The sequence below is a fragment of the Nycticebus coucang genome, chromosome 8 (assembly GCF_027406575.1).
Source record: "Nycticebus coucang isolate mNycCou1 chromosome 8, mNycCou1.pri, whole genome shotgun sequence".
NCBI classification, from domain to species: domain Eukaryota; kingdom Metazoa; phylum Chordata; class Mammalia; order Primates; family Lorisidae; genus Nycticebus; species Nycticebus coucang.
Genome location: NC_069787.1, coordinates 2703128 through 2712315, shown reverse-complemented (window position 1 = coordinate 2712315; position 9188 = coordinate 2703128).

The window sequence follows — 9188 nt, the reverse complement described above, 5'->3', positions numbered from 1 at the left end:
AGGAGTAGAGAGTGTCTTATTCTCTCTACTTTTGTGTAGGTTTGAAACTTTTCACGGGAATAAATTAAAAGAGAGTTTGCTTGGTGTTGGTGCCCAAAGGCTGTGATTTTAGGAAGGAGGCCAAGGAGTCTTTCCACTGAAGTGGCCCCTGCAGCTCAGACGGGGAGTGGCAGGGAGCAAGTCTGGGGTGGGAAGACAGTGAGAGCCCCCTTCCCTCATCGACTCAGCTATACAGTGACCAGGCAGCCTCTGCAGTCTAGGACTTGGGGCACTGGAGCCTTCTTGCAGCTGAAAGCTCCCAGCTCACATTGCACCCTCAGTGGCCCCTGGCAGGATGGGGGCTGACCTCCAGCTCAGGGTTGTGCTCTGCTCCTGGCTGAGACCACTTGCTGCAGGTTTTGGTGAGACAGAGCCCCCAGCATCACCTTCCAAGCAGGGTCTGGCCTGGCCACCGAGACCATTAGAAAATCTATGTTTTATAGCCACTTCGTGCTATGGATGGTTATCTAGAGCTTACTTCGTACGAGGCACAATTTTAAATACCTTATTTATACGAGCTCATTTAATCTTCACCAAGATCCCAGGAAGGAGGCCCGTGTTTCCATCATTTTTAGATGGTCTGTCAGCCAGGGTTTGACCAGAGAAGCAGAACTAGTGGGGAAAGTATAGCAAGAGATTTAAACAAGGAATCGGCTTACGAGACAGGAGTGGGAGCGTACCAAGCCTCTATCCAACGTGGAACTTCTGGAAAACCTCGGTTCTGTTCTCAAAGCCTGTCAACCGATCAAATTCAGGCCCGCCCCAATTTCCAGGCTCGTCTGCCTTACTTAACAGGCACTGATTATGCAGTACTTTAATCCCATGTAGGAAAACCCTTCATACCAACACCTAGATTTGTGTCAGATTGAAGAACTGGGACTGTAGCACAGCCAAGTTGATGCGTAAAGCCAGCATCACAGATGGGAAAATTGAGGCACAACGCAGTGAAATGACTCGGCTGACATCTCCCAGTGAGTAAATGGAAGAGCCAGGACCTGAACTCAAACATACTCACTCCAAGGTCCATCTCCCACCCTCTACTGCATTGCCTCTCTGAGCCACTTGATGTGAAGTTAGACCTGTTCCTGGCTGCCTTCCGGATCTTGTCACATGGGGAGTGCTGGAGGTGCTGGAGTAGGGAGCACGTCAGACCTAAAATTTGGGGCACAAGGCAGGCGGGTGTCATGACTGGAAGCACCAGCTCTGCAGAAAGATTCATGTTCTAGCTCAGCTAGATATTATTGGGCGAGTGGCGTAAACTTTCTATGCCTCAGTTTCCCCATCTGTAACATGTGCATAAAATAATACCTGACTCATTGGGCATCATGAGGATTAAATGAGATAACAGATGTAAGATACTCAAATTAGTGAAAGTCAATGAATACCAGTTCTTATTATAGATTCTGGCCTACGGCACACTACCCTCCCTCCAACCACCGCCCTGGGTCAGCCCCAGGGTCTCCCCCAAGCTGCCTGCCTCTCTGCCCTGCAAACCCTTGGCCCATCAGAAACTCGATGACAGTGTCCCATGCAAGGCTGCCCTCCTAGAGCTGCCACGGATTGGGCACAGCAGCCTATCCAGACCTGTGGCCATGCTTGGGCTCAGCAGGTGCTTCCATCACCAGAGAAGGCTGAGATGGAGGAGGAGGGGGCACTCAGATGTGAGACTAGCCAAAGAGCCACAGATGCATCAGGAATGGGTACAGCCCTCATGGGCAGAGGCAGCTGGGCGAGCAGCCCAGGCCAGCAACTCTGGTAGGGAGGGCTCTAGCCCAGGCCCCAGCCTCCTCCCACTCCTGAGCTTCAGTAACTCCCCTGCCTCTCTGCTCCTGCCACCTTCTCTTCAGGGTGTCAGCACGGAGCCCCAAGACACCATTGCAGAGTCTCTCCCTGCCATGCCAGGCAGCTGTGCTGTGTGACAAACCACTCTAAGACTCAGTGGCTGTAGTGGCACCCTTTATCATTGCTCCCGAGTTTGTGGGGCACCTGGGTGATTCTGCTGATCTCGGATGGGCTCAAGATTCTCTCTCTCTCTTTTTTTTTTTTTTCTGAGACAGAGCCTCAAGCTATGGCCCTGGGTAGAGTGCCAGCTCACCAGCTCACAGCAACCTCCAACTCCTGGGCTTAAGCGATTCTCTTGCCTCAGCCTCCCAAGTAGCTGGGACTACAGGCACCCACCACAATGCCTGGCTATTGTTTGGTTGTAGTTGTCACTGTTGTTTGGCAGGCCAGGGCTGGATTTGAACCTGCCAGCTCTGGTGTATGTGGCTGGCACCTTAGCTGCTTGAGCTACAGGCGCCCAGCGAAGGGCTCAGATTCCCATACCCTGTCCTTGCAGTATTGCCAGAATGTGATGGTTGGGTCTGGCTTCTCTCATGGCATAACTAAGATTCATCCACGTCATTGCACGTATCCGCAGTTTATTCCTTTTTGTTGCTGTATTAGTTCCTTATTGTTAATTTAATGAATTAGCACAGTGGCTTAGCACAACACAAATTTATTATTTTCTAGTTCTGGAGGCCTAGTGGGCGGGGCTGGTTCCTTCTGGAAGCTCCGAGAGGAGAATCTGAGCCCTTGCTTTCTTCAGCTTCTGGCAGCTACCCGTCTGCCCTGGCCTCTTCCTTGTTCTTGACTCCAAGCAGCTTCCAGCACTGCAAGGGTCTGACTCCACTAATCCTGCCTCCCTCTTGTAAGAACCACCGTAAATGCATAATCCAGGATGATCTCCCCATCTCAAGATTATTAACTTGATCACATTTGCAAAGTCTCTTTGCCACATGAGGTGCATGGTTACATAGTCTCAGGTTCTGGTGAGGCCACACGGGCATCTGTGGGGTGACTGTTGCTCTGCAAGTGAGCAGGCATCAGTGTGATTCTCCACTCACCAGCAGAGGATGAGAGCATGCATGCAGAGTCTCTAGCTGACCAACATTTCTCCCTGCGAAAAATGGGAAAACGCACTTCACTTCAAGGTGAACTAGAAAGATAAAACAAAATAAAATATTTCAAAAAGAAGAAGGAAAACCCTGCTTTTAGGGTTTTTTTTGAGACAGAGCCTCAAGCTGTCGTCCTGGGTAGAGTGTTGTAGCATCACAGCTCACAGCAACTTCCAACTCCTGGGCTCAAGCGATTCTCCTGCCTCCACCTCCCAAGCGGCTGAAACTACAGGCGCCGGCCATAGCACCCAGCTATTTTTTGGTTATAGTTATCATTGTTGTTTGACCGGCCCAGGCTGGATTCAAACCCACCAGCTCTGGTGTATATGGTCGACGCCTTAGCCTCTTGAGCTATAGGCACCAAGACATGCTATTAGGTTTTTTAAAATATGTATTTAAAAAATAGCTTTATCAAGGTGTTACTTATGAGGAACAGAATTGATTCATTTGAGATATGCCAATGGATGAATTTTGATAATTGAGTACAGTTGTATAGCGGCCACCACAATCAAGGTCTAGAACAGTCCTGTTGCCCTAAACATTATTCCTTTGTTCTTTTGCAGTTGATCCCTTCCCCATCCCAGGTAACCACTAACTTGATCACTCTGTTTTTGGATTTTCTAGAATTTTATATAAAAGGAACCATACATTATGTGATCTTTTCTATTTGACTTCTTTTTCTTAGGATAATCTTTTGAAATTCATTCACATCATTGTGTGACTTAACATCACATTCCTTTTTATTGCCGACTAATATTCCATACTCTAGATACAGCATGACTTATTTATCCATTCCCCACCCATGGACATATGGGTTGTTTCCACTTTGGGGCTCTAAACGTTGCTACGAGCACTTACAAGTCTTTGTGTGGACTTTACAAGCACTTACATACAAGTCTTTGTGTGGACTTATTTTCATTTCCTATAGTTAGGAGTGGTTTGCTGAGTGACAGATGAATTATGGTTAACTTTATAAGATACTTCCTACTGTTTCCAAAGTGGATATACTATTTTGCATCTCACAAACGATGTGTAAAGATCCCAGCTGCTCCACACCATCTTCAACACTGGGCAGTGTCAGTCTTTTTAACTATGGCCATTCAAGTGTGTGTAGAGTGTCTTTAACTGACATTTTCTGAATGACAAGTGATGTTGAGAATCTTGTGTTCAGGGTGGCACCTGTGGCTCAAAGGGGTAGGGCGTCAGCCCCGTATGCCAGAGGTGGTGGGTTCAAACCCAGCCCCGGCCAAAAGGAAAAAAAGAGAATCTTGTGTTCTTCTTAGTCATTTATGTATTTTCTTTTTTGACATGGCTGTTCAAATTGTCCATTAAAGAAAAAAATCAGGTACTGTGTCTTATTGAATTAGAAGTTTTTTTAAGACACTAAATTCTGGACACAAGTCCTTACTAGACATGTATTTTTTCCCTTTCTTTCTTTTTCGAATGTTTATTTTTCAAAGAAAAACGGCAATAGCCAAATGGAAACCTACTTATTCTTCAACTCCAATTTTGTTTTCTTTAAATTTAGAAGTAACTTATTAACTATTTGTTTTATTAAATCATAGCTGTGTAGATTAATGCAATCATCGGGTACAAGGTGCTGGTTTTATATGCTATTTGACATATTTTCATCAAATTGGTTAACATAGCCTTCACAGCACCCTCTTAGTTCTTGTGTTGAGACATTTATATTCCACTTAGTAAATTTCACATGTACCCTTGTAAGATGCTCGTAGGTGTGGTCCCACCATTTACCCTCCCTCCACCCATCCTCCCTTCCCCTCCCCTCCCTCTCCCCTTTCCCCACATTCTTTAAGCAACCCACCTTCCCCTTTACTTGTTTACCATCCACTTGTGCTGAATCATCCATGGAGATTGCTCCAGCTTATATCTCCAGGTTCTTGCTTTGCTCCTTTTACCAAAAAGCAAAACACAATTCCATTGTGCATCTTAAGGGCTCCAATTGTCAAAATTTGGAGGCCGACGTGGGTGGATTGCTTGACCTCATGGGTTCAAGACCAGCCTGAGCCAAAGCGAGACCCCCAGTAAAAAAAAGTTTGTGCCAAAAAAAAAAAGTTTGTGCCAATAAATTCGATAACCTAGATAAAACAGCAATTTTCTTGAAAGAAGAAAATTACCAAAACTGATCCAAGGAGAAACAGAATTTTTGAATAGCTCTATGTCAACTAAAGAAACTGAATTTGCAATTCAAAACCTTTCCATAAGAAGACATTTAAGGAAAAAATAACACCAATCCTATATAAATCATTTTCAAACATAGAAGAGGAACAAATACTTCTCAACTAACTTTATGAAGCAAATATTACCTTGACACCAAAACAGACAAACCCCATCGTAAGAAAAGAAAACTACAAACCCAAATCCCTCATGAAGCAAAAGTTTTTAACAAAGGTTGGGTGTGGCAGTTCACCCTTGTAATCCTAACACTCTAGGAGGATTGCTTGAGCTCAGCAGTTTGAGACCAGCCCAACTGAGACCCCATCTCTACTAAAAATAGAAAAACTAGCTGGGTGTTGTGGTAGAGCTTGTAGTCCCAGCTACTCGGGAGGCTGAGGCAGGAGAAGGGCTTGAGCCTGGGAGTTTGAGGTTGCAGTCAGCTAGGATGACACCACTGCACTCCAGCTGGGGCAACAGAATGAGACCCTGTCTCAAAAAAAAGTCTTTAACACAATTTTAACAAATTGAATACAGCAATATATAAAAAAGGGTAATCTCAGAATACAAATGTCTAAACACAATAACTAAGGAAATGCCATGAAGGCTTTGTTAACCAGTTTGATGAAAATATTTCAAATTGTATATAAAACCAGCACATTGTACCCCATGATTGCATTAATGTACACAGCTATGATTTAATTAAAAAAAAAAAAGAACAAAGAAAGAAAAGAAAAAAAAAGGGTAATCTATCATTACCAGATAGGGCTTATCCCAGGAATGCAAAGTTGACTTAATATCCAAAAATAAAAAAAATAAAAATCTAAAATCCATCAACGTAATCATTGTACTAATAGAACAAGAGGAAAAAACATATGATCATTTTGAAAGGTACAGGTAAAGCATTTGACAAGATTTAACACTGATTGATAAGAAAAGTTCCCAGCCAACTGAGTCTGATGAAGGACATCCATGAAAAACCTGAAGTTAACATTATTCTTAATAATGAAAGGATCAATGCGAAGGTTAGGAATGAGACACAGATGTCAGCTCTCACAACTTCTTGTCAACATTTGTACTGAAGCTGCTAGCCAATGTGATAAAGCAAGAAAAGAAATAAACGTCATAAATATAAGAAAGAAAGACGTAAAACTGTTTCTATTTACAGACAACATGATTGGGTACACAGAAAACCCTAAGGAGTCAGGGGAGGGGGGGAAGCTAGCACTAAGGAGTGAAGATAGCAAGTTTTTAGAATAAAATATCAACATATAAAACCCCATTATATTTCTGGCAATAAGCTAGCAATAAGCAATTGGAAGATGGAATTTTAAAAATAACTCTGTTTACAGTATCAGAAAAGAGAAAACATTTAGCAATAAATTGAAAAAATGGGCAAGATCTGCACACTCAAAACTACAAAACCCTGGTGGTGCCTGTGGCTCAAGGAGTAGGGCGCCGGTCCCATATGCTGGAGGTGGCGGGTTCAAACCCAGCTCTGGCCAAAAACCACAAAAAAACAAAACAAAACAAAACAAAACTACAAAACCCTATGAAGTCCAATAGGGAGATACACCATACACATCATTTGGAAGGTCCAATATTGTTAAGTTGACAATTATCTTCAAATTCAATGTGATCCTATTAAAAATCCTACATCTTGGCTGGGTGAGGTGACTCCTACCTATAATCCCAGCACTCTGGGAGGCTGTAGCAGGTGAATTCCTTGAGCTCAGGAGTTAGAGACCAGCCTGAGCAAGAGGGAGATCCCTGTCTCTAAAAATAGCCAGGCGTTGTGGTGGGCACCTATAGTCCCAGCTACTCAGGAGGCTGAGGCAAGAGGATCACTAGAACCTAAGAGTTTGAGGTTGCTGTGAGCTATGATGCTGCCGCAGAACTCTACCCAGGGTGATGTAGTGAGACTCTTGTCTCAAGAAAAAAAAATCCAAAGAGAAATTGGCAACCTAATTTTAAAATTTATATAGAAAGGCAAAGGGCATAGAAGACCTAAAATTGTCTTAGAAAGAGATTAAGGTCAGCAGATTTACACAATGTGTTTTCAGACCTACTATAAAGCTATAGTAATCAAAACAGTGTAATATAAGAATAAACCTATATATCAACAGAAGAGAACAGAGAGTCAAAAAATAGAACCATGCTTACACAGTCAATTGAATTTTTACAAAGGTACCAAAGTAACTCAATGGGGGAAAATTTTGCTTTTTAAACAGGTGGTACTCATACAATTAAATAACATTATGGAATCCAGCCTTACCAAACTCAAAAACTAACTAAAAAGAATAATAGATCTAAACACAAAAACAAAAACTTTCAGAAGTCTAGGAGAAAACATAGGAAAAAAATCTTTGCGTCATTGGATTAGGGAAAGATTTTTAAATTTTTATTATTTTATTTTATTTTTATATTATTTTATTTCAGGTTAATCTGAGGGTACACACAATTAGGTTACATGAGTTGCTTTTGTAAGATTAAAGTCCATGTGGTAATTGTCTCCTTCACCCAGGAAATGTGCTATACAAGTATCTGAGCGATGGACCTTTGGGTGGGAACTTATCCACCCCATTCCACCCGCAGCCCCTATTTGAATTTAATTTAGTTTTTTCTCATGTGAGCATGTACTTGTTAATCTTCTAGTTTCAAATTGGAGCTGAGTACATGTGAAGCTTATTTTTCCATTCTCGTGATGATACTTTGCGAAGGAGAATATTCTCCAAAACCACCCAGGTTGTTACAAAAGATACAAAATCTCCCTCTTTTTTACAGCTGGATAGTATTCTATGCTATATATATGCCACCATTTATTAATCCATTTGTGTGTTGAAGGGCACTTGGGTTGCTTCCACATGGCAAAGACACAAAAGGCACAATTTACAAAAGAAGATAAAATAGACTTCATTTTTATTTTATTTATTTATTTTTTTAGAGACAGAGTCTCACTCTATTGCCCTGGGGTGCTCATTGTAACTCACGGCAACCTCAAACTCTTGGGCTTGAGCAATCCTCCTGCCTTAGCCTCCTGCGTAGCTGGGACTATAGGGCACCTACCACAATGCCTGACTAGTTTTTTTCTATTTTTAGTGGAGACCGGGTCTCACTCTTGCTCAGGGTGGTCTCAAACTCCTGAGCTCAAGCAATCCACTTGCCTTGGCCTCCCAGAGAGCTAGGATCACAGGCCTGAGCTACCATGCCTAGCCTCATTTTGATTTTTTTTAATTACATCCTCATAATACATCGTGTATTAGGTTTTTAAAAGGTCTTTATTATTTTTTAGATTATAAAAGAAATACTATGCTCGTTATTAGATATTACAATTCAAACAATGCCGCTCATAGACAATCCTGAAGAACGGGCATACACTCATTATATATAGGGTTTTTAAAATATAAATGAGATCATGATGTATCTATTATTGTGTAACCTGGTTTTTTAAAAAGACTTACTTTTTTATTTTTTTTATTTTTTTGTAGAGACAGAGTCTCACTGTACCGCCCTCGGGTAGAGTGCCGTGGCCTCACACAGCTCACAGCAACCTCCAACTCCTGGGCTTAGGTGATTCTCTTGCCTCAGCCTCCCGAGTAGCTGGGACCACAGGCGCCCGCCACAATGCCCAGCTATTTTTTGGTTGCAGTTCAGCAGCCGGGGCTGGGTTTGAACCCGTCACCCTCGGTATATGGGGCCGGTGCCTTCCCGACTGAGCCACAGGCGCCGCCCAAGACTTACTTTTTTAGCCACCTATTGTCCCCTGTAGGCATGGCCTTCCCACTATCACTATCCCACCAGAGTGACTTGAGATTGTGGGAAATGCCCCTATCAGCACTTACCTGTCTAACTCATTCATCTAAAAAGATGCCTGACAGGCCGTGATGTGGTATCAAAATCTAACCAGTCCTGCTCTGTGTCACCAGTCAGGGAGGGGAGCTTAGTCACACAGGCTGAATTCCCTCCCTGCTGGATTCCTGTCGGATTCAGCCAATGCGGGGGCCTGGAGAGCTGGGAGGGTAGGTGGAAGGGAGAAAA